Source organism: Brachyhypopomus gauderio, unplaced genomic scaffold, assembly GCF_052324685.1.
Source record: "Brachyhypopomus gauderio isolate BG-103 unplaced genomic scaffold, BGAUD_0.2 sc85, whole genome shotgun sequence".
In the NCBI taxonomy this organism is placed as follows: Eukaryota; Metazoa; Chordata; class Actinopteri; order Gymnotiformes; family Hypopomidae; genus Brachyhypopomus; species Brachyhypopomus gauderio.
The window spans coordinates 1,210,012-1,225,931 of NW_027506906.1; positions in this window are offsets into that span (position 1 = coordinate 1,210,012).

Sequence of the window (15,920 nt, forward strand, 5' to 3'; positions counted from 1 at the left end):
ATATGGAACAGTAAGGTGCAGGTTATTCCTGAGGAAAGAGTTCTTTACCAGTGGAATTACCTATGACACTTCTGTACCCATGTCTGGACAGTCTGAAATGTGAAGAGTCATTTCTGATTCAGAACTCTGATTGCGGTGGGGAAGAAGGAGTTCTTTAATCTGGAGGTCTTGCAGCTCATGCTCCTGTACCTCTGGCCTGAGGGCAGAGGTTTGAACAGTACATGCTGGGAGTGGGTGGGGTCTTTGATGATGGAGGCAGCTTTCCTTCGGACTCTGTGGTTGTAGATGCTCTGCAGTGAGTGCAGTGGAGAATTGATGATCTTCTCTGCAGTCTTCACCACTCTCTGTAGGCATTTGTGGTCCATCTTGGTCAGGCTGCTGTACCACACGGTGATGCAGCTGGTCAGGAGGCTCTCAATGATGCAACTGTAGAAGTTGGTGAGGATCACAGGAGACATCCTAAACTTCTTCAGCCTCCTCAGAAAGTACAGCCACTGTTGAGCCTTCCTGACTAGCTGCCTGGTGTTCAGTGACCATGTGAGGTCCTCACTGATGTGGACCCCCAGGTACTTAAAGCTGCCCACCCTCTCCACCTCGAGCTCCCAGATGAAAAGTGGCCGATGAGGTCTCCTCTCTTTCCTCATGTCCACTATCAGCTCCTTCGTCTTGTCCGTGTTGAGGGTAAGGTTGTTTTCATCACACCATGACACCAGTCTGGTCACCTCCCTCCTGTACGCTGCTTCACCTCCTCCAGTGATACGTCCTATCACTGCGGTGTCATCAGCAAATTTCAGGATGATGTTGTCCTTGTGGGAGGCGACACAGTCATGGGTGAAAAGGGTGTAAAGAATAGGGCTGAGGAGTGCCGGTGTAGGTGGTGATGCTGGCTGTAGTCTTGTTGCTAATCCTGACAGATTGTGGCCTGCCCGTTAGGAAGTCCAAAAGCCTGTCATAGAAGGTGGGGTGCAGGCCGAGTGTGGAGAGTTTGTAGGTGAGTCTATGTGGGATGACCGTATCCCATAATGTCATAATGGCCAGATTGATTTGTACTGTGAGCTAGGCTGTGGCGCTCCTGCTCTGGGCTGTGTTGCGCTCCTGCTCTGGGCTGTGTTGCGCACCTGCTCTGGACAGTAAACAAAATGTAGGCCAAACTTGGAGCATATTATTTTTTTGCTTTACATATTTAACATATGAGAAAGCATATTTATTCCCTAAGGGTTAAAATGCAATGGACAAAATCTTCACAATGATCCCAATAATGGTGTTTTAATTTTTTACACAAACCATACCTGGTCTCCTTCACCCTTTCTTTCTTCAGTGCAGATCTGCATTAGCTTAACTAAGAAGTGGTCCAGCAGCAACATGAATTTTAATTGCATAGGATTTTCTCCATTAATCTGGAAAGGTTTCGACAAAAAAAGCTGCAGTTTTAAGTCTATTCATATTCATTACATATTGTAATGGTGTCGAGTCAGAAGGATCAGAATGAGTCATGACACCAATGTTAACGAACTGTTATTTTATAAGCAACACGCTAAAAGCATAAACAAGTGCCAAATACACTGATTCTAAGGGGAAAAGGGAGGGGGAACACTAACACACACTAACACACATACAACACACATCCAGGGAAACGGGGAACTCACTGCAGGGCCTGCTGGGAGGCCTGTAGACTCCACCCCTCGACGCTGCCCATTGGCGGACGGTACAATATTCAGCCACGCAGAACGTGATGGAGGCAGATTTTTTAAACCCCATTAATGTCTGTCACCCAAAATCCAGATCCAGAGTGCTAAAAATGTAGAAATGACATCAACTACAACATGCGACATGAGTGGCATATGGAGAAAGCTGAACTGTTAAGCACATTGATTTGTACATCATTTAATGTAAATATTAATCGTTAGCAATAGAATAGTCGACGTTCCTAGCAAATAGGGGTGCACGATATGGACTAGAATTGCGATGTGCGATAACGTTGTTGGATATCCCGATATCGATGTGAACCACAATAAATTAAGATTAAAATACAGAAATGTAGTGTCTCTCTGAACAGCAGCACGTTAATTTGTTTTGTTTTTTACTGTGTAATGAATCCAGAATAATTCCAAATATTTTGCAGGTTTATTCAACAATAGATTCAATCTAGGTTTATACTTTCACGAGTGAGCGACTCCGCACACCTCGTTAACCTCCGCGAACGGCGGAAGCGTTTAATCTTGCCGTGTCACATTCTTTGCAGTGTTGTCCGAAACGATATGTAGGCCTAGTAGTATAAAAAAAAACACCCCTCAAATACAGGGGAATGAACTTTTACCTGACCAATTTTAATGTTGCTTTGTGTTTCAGGTTTGAAAAGTGCTGGAATTTAGGCTAAAGTATTTGAAAAGGCTTGAAATTGTAACTACTTCGTTTCACAACAAATATCTGTCTGACTGAACAATTCTCTTGTATTACGTTACTCTTGTAATTCTAGGACGAAACATGAGAGAACGTGAAGACGTTAAGATTGGGCGTTTTGAAAATAAATATCCATTAAATAATGTGATAAAAAAGCGAATTATTTCGAATCATTTAGAGTATATGTATAAATATTTAATTCAATAACGTGCTGGGAATTATTGAAATGGACCTTGAAAGTGACATACAAGTGCTTGAATTCCACCTTGTATAGGTGTATGAACCCTGCAAACATGACTGTTCTCATTGCGCCGAGATGCGGCGCGCGCGAACTTACAAAATTCGAGAGGTGCACGACCTCGTGAATCGACAGTGCGCGAGGCAATTGCACACGGGCGAAGCCACCGCGATTACGTTATTTTCGCCTCCCGGACCCTCGCGCCGCATCAAGTGTAAACCAGGCTTAAACCAAATCGCGTGTCTGATGAGCGTGTTCACCCCACTCCAGGGTTGCCAGGTCCTACAAAAGCTTTCCGCACAAAATCTGCGAGTGTAAGTTGTCGGCAGGGGGTGAGGGGGGGGGGGTGTTGCGAGTGTGAACTGGAGACAAATTAAGTATTATATCGCGATCGATTCTTAGTGTTGACTTGTAACTTCCGCAGTAGCCCAACTCAAAAGTAGCCCAAAAAACCGCACCCCGCGGCCCCAGAATTTTTACCCGCGGCTGGATTTTCAAACAAGCCCAATTTGGCGTGAAAACCGAGAACCTGGCAACTCTGCCTCACTCTGCCTCTTGCCTACTTACATCACGTGATCATAGTCTGCAGCGCAAATAGCTCCCTCTATTGCTGGATGAGGATAACGCAATTTGAGTTTGCTGTTATTCAAGGAGTTATCGTGGCTCTTTCGATGTGTTTATTGTGAAACTTCACATCGCGATAACGATAAAAATACGATTAATCGTGCAGCCCTACTAGCAAATTAGACTTAACGTTACCTCAGAAAAATACTCAACTATTTCAAGGTTCAGCTCACATTAAAACCAATTCAAAATGAGACAGAGACCGAATTTGAGTAGCTATGTCGCTAGATTTAGTTATGTTCAATGAACCTTATAACAAAGACTTGATTACCACATAGAGCATTATTTAACCCATTATGTATTTAACAGTGACCGAATTAAAGTATTTTAAAGCATCGGAAAATATTAGATATTAATATTTTATTGTTTTCATCTTTATCAAATGAAACATTCAAGTGAAATGTGTTTTTAAACTGGGCTAACTAGCTAGTTAACTGGCTAACGTTGGCTTACATAAAGTAAGGACATTTTCTTACCTGATGTCACCAATAATGCTTCACTTAAATTTTCTTCCTCTGTGCCCCGTTTCCATCTTATTTTGTTGAATCATCCAACGATAATCCGCTCAAAATAATAATTTGGCAGGCAAATATAAAATAATCCAGGTAGCTAGCTAGCCACCACAGCTCATAGGCTGACCCACCGTAATGTCCACCGTCAGCACACTCACTGAAATTTTCAAACATGACCTGAGAGGCGCGAACAGTTGTCATTGGCCAGTTTCCTGAATGACAGTCAGATTAACCAATTATGGTTAAAAGCAATACGTTGAGCTCAAATCACGTTTATGCCCCTAGCCTAGAGATAACATTTATATTTAAGTGGTTGTTCAACTTGTGTTTTTATTCCAGTGTGTAACTATAGGCACACACATTTTTAAGTTTAAAAGCCTGTTCCATTACAATGTACGTCTACCAGTATATCAGTTCATCTGTCTCTCAGTGTGTTACAGGTTATTTCCTTGGTTATGTTCAAGTATAGACCCAGTGTTTAGAAATGTTTCTTTTAAAAGTCCAGCACCCAAACAAACTGCTATTTTCTATTGCCATTGACTGCACAAGAACTAAAATGAGAACAGACATCAATAGAGATGGAACAATCAACAGAAATCTCCTACAGCCATTACTACAGTTACATACTTTAGATATGCCAATGTAAAAATCTAATGTCTGAACTGACATTAGGAAATCACAATTCATTCTGTAGGCATCATAAAAATGAGCATCTTCAATTGCAGAAATTATTTTCTTTTTCGTCAAATCAATTACCATCACGTTCTGTGGCATATTATTATGTCTGAACCTGTATATTTTGTTCTGTGTACATTTTCTCCTGAACATCAATGGATCCTCTGAATTACGAGGACGCCTAACAATCAAAATATGAGTATTGATACATGTAAGCTAATACTATGAAAACCACATTCATTTCTGACATTGAAAATCATGTTTAAACCAGCAGTGCCAAAAGACATAAAATTTTGATTAAAATGACAGAGAAAAAAACTTTTTAGTTCTTACAGACATAAACCTTTATATAATCAACTGAATGTTTAATTGCAGATAATTGCTGTAATTATACATGAATCTGTATATAATTTAAGAAAGCAGAAAAATACCGTATAAATAATACTGTATTATTTCCGTAAAAAAATGAGAAAAGCATGTAACTTGTAATTATTGTCATAATACTTAAAATAAAAGACATTTTGTCAAATTACAAATAATGTCTGTAATTTTACAAAGTTTTGCATACTATTGGAAAAAATGTTAAAATACATTAAATGTTTAGTTATTTTCCATAAAATTAGGATTTTTTTTTACAGTGTGTTAAAACTTTGTAATATATAGCAATAAGTTTGCGGAGGGAGGTCAGAGAAACTTAGCAGAACTAAGTTAATTGACAGCAGGGGGCAGTCATGGCCTGGCGGTTAGAGAACTGGTCTTGTGATCGGAGGGTTGTGGGTTCGATTCCCCGACCTAAGGCCATGACTGAGGTGCCCTTGAGCAAGGCACCTAACCCCAACTGCTCCCTGGGCACCGGGCTAGGGCTGCCCACCGCTCTGGGCACGTGTGATCCACAGCCCCCTAGTAATCACTAGTATGTGTGTGTGTGTGTGTGTGTGTGTTCTGACTGCACAGATGGGTTAAAAGCGGAGGACAAATTTCGATTGGGGTGTAAAAATCACAATTGACAAAATATGGCACATTTTATTAACTTAGCAGAACTAGCATTAGCTTCTACCTAATGATGCTAATGCTAGTAGCATTAGCATAAGTAACAAATTAGCATTAGCATACACAATTAACTAGCAGAACTAGCATCTAGCTAATTAACCTTCTCATTTATTTTTTCAAAGAACATGTTTACTTAATATAATATACATAATATAAATACATAATAATTATACATGATTTATATAGTAATAGTTATGCATGACAATCTCTTGCAAGAAGTCTCCTCATCTACAGAACCATATGTTTGAGATTTGATTTGTGAAAGGTTGAAATAATGTGAAATTGACACAAACATAACATTTGAATTATAGTGGCATATAAGAGGCATATTGATTAGTCAAAATGGCTCTGATTTTTTAAATCTAATTTTAAGTAGTTTTGTCTTTTGAAAAACTGCTAATAGGTAAAGATGTTTTTACATAAATGTATACTACTTGAAATAGAATAATTTCAAGTAATTTTAACTTATCAAAATCAAGATTTTGCAGTGTGTCTCTTCCAAAAACAACCATAACCAGCAAACAAAAATAGGAAATTTAGCAAACCTTACCAAAAGAGATTTCAGAGTCACTACTCTCTGAAATCTAACAATGTGTTGTGTGTGACGTTTGTGACCTTAGGTTTGAAAATTGCTTCATATGGGCTTTTCAAACTTTTTTTTGTCCCACCTCCACCCTTCCACCTTTGGGGGACAACTTTGTTTTCATGTAAGGATCAAAAGAAAAAAATTCTGTATAATACAGTACAGTAGTGATAAAACAATTGGGGTTAGGTGGACCATACAGGACAGGAGAGAAAAGAAGGGGAGAGAAGAAAGGAGAGGAAAGTATCAAGGGAAAAGACATGTATGTGTATGTGTGTGTGTTTATGTAAGTGCAATGTACTTATTAGCAAGGGTAGAATGTTGTGACAACATTCCCCCAGAGGCCAGAAGCAGTCAGAAAAAGACCAGGGAATCCCTGGTCTATAATTCCAAAACATCTCAAGTCTGCATCCTTTGTACTAATTTTGGATTGTTTTCTCACTGCAAAAGGTGACATGGTCAAAATAGCTAAAGTTCAGATTTCTCTGAAAGGGTCTTTTCTTCTCCATCTGAGGCAATTGATCAACATAGTTCACACATAGATCACCCCATCTACCTAGAAGTGGCTGCATGACAAAGGATGGCCTCATGTGATGCAGCTTACCTCATCACTGGCTTTTGGCAGGCTCAGGTAGAAATGTAGTAATGTTAGTAATGTTTTTCTTCTAAAAAAGATAAGTGGGTTCAAAATAACAATAAAAAATTACCAAATTGTGTTGATCCACCTCAAAAAAGGTCATGCAAAAGTGTGAAAGCTGGTCCTGAGTGTGTCTGCCCATCCCCCAGCTGCATTGTTGTGCAGGGGACATGCATAAGGTGAGAGAGGCAGTCAGAGGGCCTGGCTGAGAGCAGCAGCTACAGAGGATCCCATATGTTTGAGATTTGATTTGTGAAAGGTTGAAATAATGTGAAATTGACACAAACATAATATTTGAATTATAGTGGCATATAAGAGGCATATTGATTAGTCAAAATGGCTCTGATTTTTTAAATCTAATTTTAAGTAGTTTTGTCTTTTGAAAAACTGCTAATAGGTAAAGATGTTTTTACATAAATGTATACTACTTGAAATAGAATAATTTCAAGTAATTTTAACTTATCAAAATCAAGATTTTGCAGTGTGTCTCTTCCAAAAACAGCCATAACCAGCAAACAAAAATAGGAAATTTAGCAAACCTTACCAAAAGAGATTTCAGAGTCACTACTTGTTGTGCAGGGGACATGCATAAGGTGAGAGAGGCAGTCAGAGAGCCTGGCTGAGAGCAGCACCTACAGAGGACATGATGTAAGTTTAGAAATATATACAATAAAGTTGAAATGTTCTCACCAGAGCACTCACATACAACTATCCACTCGGTCTGCCACTTCCTCATTTGGGGAGAAAGCTACACTATTGTGGCTATTCTCCACTTTAGACAATTTTATTAGACAATTTAGACTATTTTTAATCATGGAGGGGTCTGACATTTTCATCTTGGGTGCATGTCCTCACTGTATTTGAATATATTTATTGTCTGAGTGAAAGAGAAACAAAATGGGGTCACTAAAGTGGGAATAGCCACAATACTGTAGCTTTCTCCCCAAATGAGGGAGTGGCAGACGGGGTGTAAAGTTGTATGTGAGTGCTCTGATGAGAACACTTATGGGGGGGGGGGGGAGGGACATTGCACAAATTTGCATGCAGCCTTTTGTGCTGTGGAGGATAAATAGGTGACTGCTTCACCTATTTTGATCACAAAAATCAAAATGCAGAGAAGGTTCACCACTCAACAGGCACTGGAACTGATCCTGAGCAACACCAACCCTTGTGACTCAGATGGAGAAGACATAGTCCTTCAACTGGATTCGGACTCTGAGCTGTCTTCAGGTTAGATTTCTCAAACTACCTATTTTCATTTCCTGACTATATATTTTTAGTCTGTTTCTCTTATTTAGAACCAAACAAAAAGTTAATTTGAAATTATTTATCTTGCAGATGAGGAGACTCCTTCTCTACCCAAAAAGAGAACTCGGTTGGGGAGTGAGCCAACAGAGCCAACTGAGCCAACAGAGACCGCGAAAGATGGCACAGTGTAGCGTGAAGAACAACTGGGGAAACGTCTCCATTTCACCCCCATAGAACCATATGCTACAGATGGAGAGCCAAGTGCTAAGGCCAGACGAAGTATCCGGAGTCGCCTTCAGAGCTTCCTCTGTTTTATCACCCTTGACATGCTTCATAGCATTCAAGAATGGACTACACAACATGCACGTCACACGGAGCAGGTAGATTGGTTCATGGATCTCCCGGAACTAATGGCATTTATTTCAGTCATTATCTTGCGGGGGGTGACCAAAGTTCCATCACTACGTGGCAGCTGGTCAGCAAACCTGGCAAACCCAAGGATCATTGCAATTATGGCCCGAAACCGCTTCCAAGACATCATGCGACACCTACGCTTTGATGACATGTTCACACGCAGTGAGCGAGTGGAGACTGATAAGTTTGCTGCGATCTCCAATGTGTGGGGATCGTTTGTCACCAACTGCATCGCATCCTACAACCCTGGTCGACACGTCACTGTTGATGAGCAGCTTTTCCCGTCAAAGACTCGCTGCTGTTTCCTGCAATACATTGCATCAAAACCAGATAAGTTTGGTATCAAGTTTTGGGTGGCTTGCGACTTGAAATCAAAGTACATCTGTAATGTCCTCCCATATCTTGGCAAGGACCCCAGTCGTCCCACCGGCGAGAGACTGTCCGAGACAGTTGTGATGAGACTGATGGAACCATTCATCGACAAGGGCAGAACTGTAACAACGGACAATTTCTTTACCTCGCTGTCACTTGCACGATGACTGCTTAGCCGGAAAACAACAATCCTCGGCACAGTCAACAAGAGTCGCAGGGAACTTCCTCAATCCGCAAGACAGCTGGACCGCACTGAATACACCACTCAGGTGTTTTCAACCACTGGTGCCACGCTGACAGTGTATGCACCCAAACGGAAGAAGGCTGTCTACATTCTCAGCAGCATGCACAGCGTGGTTGAGACTGAGGATACGACCAAAAGGAAGCCAAACACAGTCAGACAATACAACACCACAAAGTGTGGTGTGGATGTGATGGACCAAATGGTGCGGGAGTACAGTGTGCGTGCAGGAACACGGAGATGGCCAGTCGCCGTCTTCCATAACATGATCGACATGGCAGCACTGAATGCACATGTGCTGTATCAGGCATGCAAGGGGGTGCAGGAGAGACGGGTGGACTTCCTGGTAGAGCTTGCCAAAGAGTTGAGTGACTCTCATGTGAGTGAGAAGAAGGCACACAAGGAGAAACTGCTTCGGCAACAGCCTTCTACACCCAGTCCTGGCAAAAGAGGGAAGTGTCAGGTCAAACATTGATGCACAAACAATTGTGCATCTGTGAGATGTGTTGACTGCTACAGATACACGTGTGGCAAATGTACCAAGGAGATACCCTGGCAGTGCCAGGCATGTTCTGACAGACTGCTGAGTGACTGCTGAAATGCCACTGCAATGCAAATGAAAGAAGGACATGCCACTCACACATGCCACTCACACACACACCCATGCACAATGCAGCCTATTGTAAATATGTGTGGAATTGTTTTATTCATTGTATTTTTTTATCATTTTTATAGCAGTAATAAAAAGCATGGAAACATAACAGTTGTTCTTTTGTATATCTCTCTTGCTGAAATTTCAGTCTTCTTGAGTTGGACACAAATGCTTCTGGTCATTTCTCACAGTTCCTGGCTGTAAAATTTCTAATTCTCTATTTCTCTATTCTCTAATTCTCTATATTAAAAAATAATTCATTGTTTGTGCTTTGTTGCTCAGATAAAACTAAATATACAATATATATAACCTTTAAATTATAAAATACAATAAACTAAATGGCCAAACTCAATGAAAAACAACAATTAGTTGTGAGCTGAAGCATGCCCCCTCCTGTGGTGCACCAATAATGGCCTTATTTACAAAACAAAAGTGCCTGCTTACAGCTGATAATAGGGTGTTAGCTAAAATCCTTCAGCTCTCTCGACCCTTCTCTGGGTTCCAATGGTAGAAGTGTTGAAAGACCCTTCTCTGGGACTTCTAGTGTTAACCCTAGCATAAAATAACCTAATCACTCTGAGTCGCTATAAAAAACTGCGAACACCCAGACATTATTGGTGGTTCTGAGTCTTTGTCCTCCACCACTTGATCCTCTTCGCTAGAGTCCTCTTCGTCCTTGCTTTTGTTCTCGTTATCTTGTTAGCGTCATTCTGATCTATCTTCTCTAAGCCCTCTTCATCTGGCAGGACCTCTTTATTCTCATCACTGCTCTCATCGAAGGAGATCTGCCTCTTGGCTGAGCTAGGGTCCTTCGATTTTCCATGTTGTGGTTGTTCGGGGCCTTGTGGACTCTTGCCCAACACCTTGGACTGGAGGTCTCAGATCTGCAGCCTCGGACACACTGCTCAGAGGCATGTAGAACTTACTCGAGACGTTTTTGGAATGGCACATAGCCCTCTGGATTTTTGCTTGGTCGTTAGCTGGGAAGTTTTTGATCTGAAACATAGCATTAGCATAATTAGCATTAGCATAGTTTGCATTAGCATAGTTAGCATTAGCATAATTAACATTTTATGCGTAATACGTGGCACACCATTGCTGTACGGAATGCACGGAAACTGTGCCATCCACCAAATCTGTAACGCGGGAGTACAGGAAAGTACCCACCGCGTATAGTGAGTGAGAATAGGAGGACCCAAGTGCCGTCTAACACCACACCAGCGTATGTAAAAACAAAACACAAGAAAGTAATCACGCTGAACCAAACAAACAAAACAAACGCGGAAAACTCGACGCGTGAAAGGGGAAACAAAATAAACCGTGATAGCACGGTAAAAACAATGAAACAAAACGAACGCGGAAAAACTCAACGCGTGACAAAACAAGAGCTCACCCGTAAGGAGACGCGAGAAAATTAAATAAATAAAACAAACGTAACAGAAATAGCGCGGATGAAAGCGACGCGAAAACGAAACTGAAAATGCCAGTGAAGGAAGCTGGCCAGCAGGCAGAAAACGCCGCAAACAAAACAAAACCCTTCACAAAAACAAAGACAAATAAATGACAGGAAGAGAAATAGGCTTGTGAAAACTTGAGGAAGGTCAGGGAGCGACGCAGGAGAGAAATCTCGAAGGAGAGCAGGAGACAAACAAAGATAGAGAGAGAGGTGATGAGACACCTTGTAACTCGTGAGAGTAAACAACTGAGACCGAGGATACCGGCTGAAAGCGCATGGAAACCACAACGAATCAGCAATGATCCGTTTCCAAAAGCTTTCTTAAGAAGCCTTAGAACAGCTGAAACGAATCATTGCTGATTACGTGCAGCAAGTCTAGGACTGGCTCGGGTGCCCCCCCTGGTGGTAGAGGGAGTGGCAGCCGAGTCAGCCCTGACAGAGCCCCCCCCCTCTAGGCCCGAGACCACGCGGGCCCAACGCGACGGCCCTGGCACGGCGGAAATCCCGGATCAAGGACCTGTCAACGACGCGAGAGGCGGGGACCCAGGAGCGCTCCTCGGGGCCGTAACCCATCCAGTCAACCAGGTACTGGTCCCGACCCCGAACACGGCGGTGGTCCAACAACCGGTTGACCGTGTACACAGGACCGCCGTCGACCATGCGGGGAGCCGGCGGGGCAGGAGCACGGGGCATGTTACATAGAACAGGACGGAGACGCGAAACGTGAAACACCGGGTGGACCCTCATAGAGGGCGGGAGCACCAACCGGTAAGCGACCGGGTTGATGCGCCTGTCCACCTTGAAGGGACCCAGGTAGCGAGGAGCCAGCTTCTTGGTCCTGCCGCGGACAGGCAGGTCCTTAGCGGACAACCAAACGCGCTGACCCGGGCGAAACGACAGGGCAGGAAGCCGGTGCCTATCGGCGCTCCGACAGTAGCCGGAGGAGGCAGACATTAAGGCCTTACGGGCCCTACGCCAGGCCAACCTACATCGCCGCACCATCGCCCGGGCACCCGGAACGGCCGCCTCCTCCTCCTGGTTAGTGAACATAGGAGGGGCGTACCCGTAGAGGCATTCAAAGGGGGACATCCTGAGGGCCGAGTGCCACAAGGTGTTATGGGCATACTCGGCCCACAGAAGCTGGTCAGACCAGGAGGAGGGGTTCGAGGAAGCCAGACACCGAAGCGTCTGCTCGAGGTCTTGGTTGGTGCGCTCCGTCTGACCATTGGTCTGGGGGTGATACCCAGAGGACAAACTAGCCCTGGCCCCCAAGAGCTTCAGGAAAGAACCCCAAAAACGACTGGTGAATTGGGGCCCCCTGTCGGACACCACGTCGGCAGGAAAGCCGTGGTGCCGGACTATGTTGTGCAGGAAGAGAGACGCTGTCTCGCGGGCAGAGGGAAGCCGAGGTAAGGCCAGGAACCTGGCGGTTTTAGAAAACCGGTCCACGATGACCAGAATAGTGGTGTTACCCCGAGAGGGAGGCAACCCGGTAACAAAGTCTAAGGCCACGTGCGTCCAAGGTCTTGACGGTATGGGCAAAGGGCGTAACAGACCGGCGGGTTTGGTATGGGTCACCTTATTTCTGGTGCACGTTTCGCAGGCGGTGACGAAATGAGTCACCTCTTGGTCCATCCCGGGCCACCAGAACCTACCCTGGATGAGTTTCAGAGTACGCCGTGACCCGGGATGAGCAGCGAAGGGTGAAGCGTGACCCCACTCCATAACCTTCTTGCGTAACCTAGGGTGGACGTAGAGACGGTCGGAGGGACCACCCCCAGGCCCTGGGTCACTGGTAAGAGCCTGTTTAACCTCTGTTTCTATGGCCCACTGCAGGGGTGCCACAATTTTGGAGGCGGGCAGCACGGTGCTGGGCTCAGAGGTGTGAGGAGGCGACTCCCACTGACGGGACAGAGCATCAGGCTTGGCGTTTTTTGTGCCCGGACGATAGGAGAGCGTGAAATCAAAACGCCCGAAAAACAAGGACCACCTGGCTTGTCTGGGATTCAGACGCTTGGCCTGCTGGAGGTAGGCCAGGTTCTTATGGTCGGTCCAGACCAGGAAAGGGTGCTTAGCCCCCTCCAACCAGTGTCTCCATTCTTCTAGGGCTAATTTAACGGCCAAAAGTTCCTTGTCCCCTACATCGTAATTGCGTTCAGCGGGGGACATGCGATGGGAATAATACGCACACGGATGGAGCTTAGGAGGGGACCCGGTTCTCTGGGAGAGAACGGCGCCTATCCCATAGTCTGAGGCATCGACCTCTACAACAAACGGTAGGTCGGGATCCGGCATGCGCAACACAGGTTCGGAAGTGAACCGTTTTTTGAGGTCGTCGAAAGCCTGCTGAGCTTCAGGAGTCCAGACAAAAGGACCGGGGCTCTTCTTGGTGAGGGTGATCAGAGGAGCCGCAAGGGTGCTAAAGGCCTTAATGAAACGACGGTAGAAATTGGCGAATCCTAAAAAACGCTGCACCAGGCGGAGTGAGGTAGGAGTGGGCCAATGAGCAACGGCCCGGACCTTAGAGGGGTCCATGGCCAGGGTGTTTTGGGCGATACGGTAGCCTAGAAAGCCTATTTCCTGTACATAAAATAACGACTTTTCTAGTTTGATGTATAAGTGGTTCTCGAGGAGTAGTTGGAGCACCCGCCGGACGTGTTTTATGTGTTCTGCCTCGGATTTGCTGTAGATGAGAATATCATCTAAATAAACGAAGACATATCTGTCCAGAGCCTCCCTCAGGACTTCGTTAATGAAGCGCTGGAACACGGCCGGGGCGTTCATTAAACCAAAGGGCATGACAAGATACTCATAGTGGCCAGAGGGCGTGATAAACGCAGTCTTCCACTCGTCACCCTCCCTTACCCTGACTAAATTGTAGGCACTCCTCAGGTCGAGCTTACTAAAGATAGTGGCCTGCTGGAGGGCCTCAAAGGCGGTAGCCATGAGGGGTAATGGGTGACGATCCTTGACTGTGACCTTGTTAAGCCCCCGGTAGTCGATACATGGTCTGAGTCCCCCATCTTTCTTTCCCACAAAGAAAAAACCTGCACCAGCAGGAGAGGTGGATGGCCGGATAAACCCGGCTGCCAGGGCTTCCCGTATGTATGTCTCCATGGCCTTACGTTCGGGTACGGCCAGAGAGAAGAGACGGCCCCTAGGGGGACTAGTACCTGGCAGTAACTCTATGGCCATGTCGTGAGCCCTATGCGGAGGAAGGAAGCCTGCCTTCTTTTTGCTGAATACCTCTCTGAGGTCGTGGTAAACAGCAAGGACCGGAGTAAGATCGACCGGGTCAGGTGTATGACCGGTAGTGGTTTCGGGACCTAAGCATGTGTCCTTGCAGATGGCTCCCCAACTACGGACAGAACGGGAAAGCCAATCCACCTCTGGGTTGTGGCGTTGGAGCCAAGGAAAATTCAAAATAAGACGCATCTGGGGTGCGCTAATAACATAGAGGGTGAGCTGTTCACGGTGGCCCCCAATACTCATGTCTAGCGGGATGGTCTGCTTAATGACTTCGCCTGAAGTCAAGGCACGTCCATCAACGGCCACTACAGACACTTTCTCCAAGTCGACAAGTGGAACCCCCAGTTCTTTGGCCAATGTAACGTCAATGAAATTGGCAGCAGCGCCTGAATCGATAAACGCCAAGAGGTGTTTCCCTTCAGTCCCTCGCCAGGTAAGTGAAACGTGTACGAATAAGCCGTTGCTAGGAGGGTTTGAGACAGGGCCCGCCGGTACCTCCTCTGTTACTGGCGGACCGCTCCTTTTCCCTGCAGCTCGGGGCAGTTTTGGCGTTGATGCCCTTTACTACCGCAATACAAACACCTACCCTCTTGAAGGCGTGCCTGTCTTTCTTGCCGAGATAGACGTGTGTGCGCTAACTGCATAGGTTGTGGCTCACTGTCGGCCTCACATGACTCTACGGTGCGCGTGGAGTCAGGCTTAGGTGTAAGTGCCTGGTGTTGCGATCGTCTAGCGTGTCTGCGTTCACGGTAACGGTTGTCAAGACGCACAGTATAAGCGATCAACGCATCCAGCTCAGTAGGGGGATCACGAAGCGCCAGCTCGTCTTTGAGCTCTTCAGACAACCCCTCCTGAAAGATTGCTGTGAGGGCGTTGGCGCTCCATCCACTCTCTGAGGCCAGCGTCCTGAACGCCAGAGAATAGTCTGCCACAGACATTTTACCCTGTCTTAGGCGCAGGAGACGAGACCCAACCACACCCCCTGAGGACGGATGATAGAACGCGCTTTTCATGGCCGCTGCAAATCGCTCGTACGTGGTGCACACTTCTGCTTGTGCTTCCCATAGTGGGGTAGCCCAAGCCAGAGCTCTTTCGGTTAGCAGTGCTACCATGTAGGCTACCTTGGCACGCTCAGAGGGAAACCTAGAGGGCTGTTGTTCAAATAGCAATGAACATTGCAGTAAAAACCCTCTACACCCCTCAGGATCCCCTGAGTAGCGGGGTGGACACGGGAGAACGGGTTCAAGGCGTGGAGCTGAAACAGGGAGATCGACAGGTGCAGCGGGAGGTGTAGGTGAGGCTGCAGCAGAACCAGCTAGAGCCTGTAAGGCGACAGTGACCCCATTAAGCTGCTCCATAATCTGTCGCAGTGCCTGCTCGTGGCTGCCAAGCAACTGCCCTTGGCTAGTGAGAGCAGCTCTTAACTCTGCTGCCTCATGATTACCGGCTGGGTCCATAGTACGGCTGATTCGTTCTGTAACGCGGGAGTACAGGAAAGTACCCACCGCGTATAGTGAGTGAGAATAGGAGGACCCAAGTGCCGTCTAACACCACACCAGCGTATGTAAA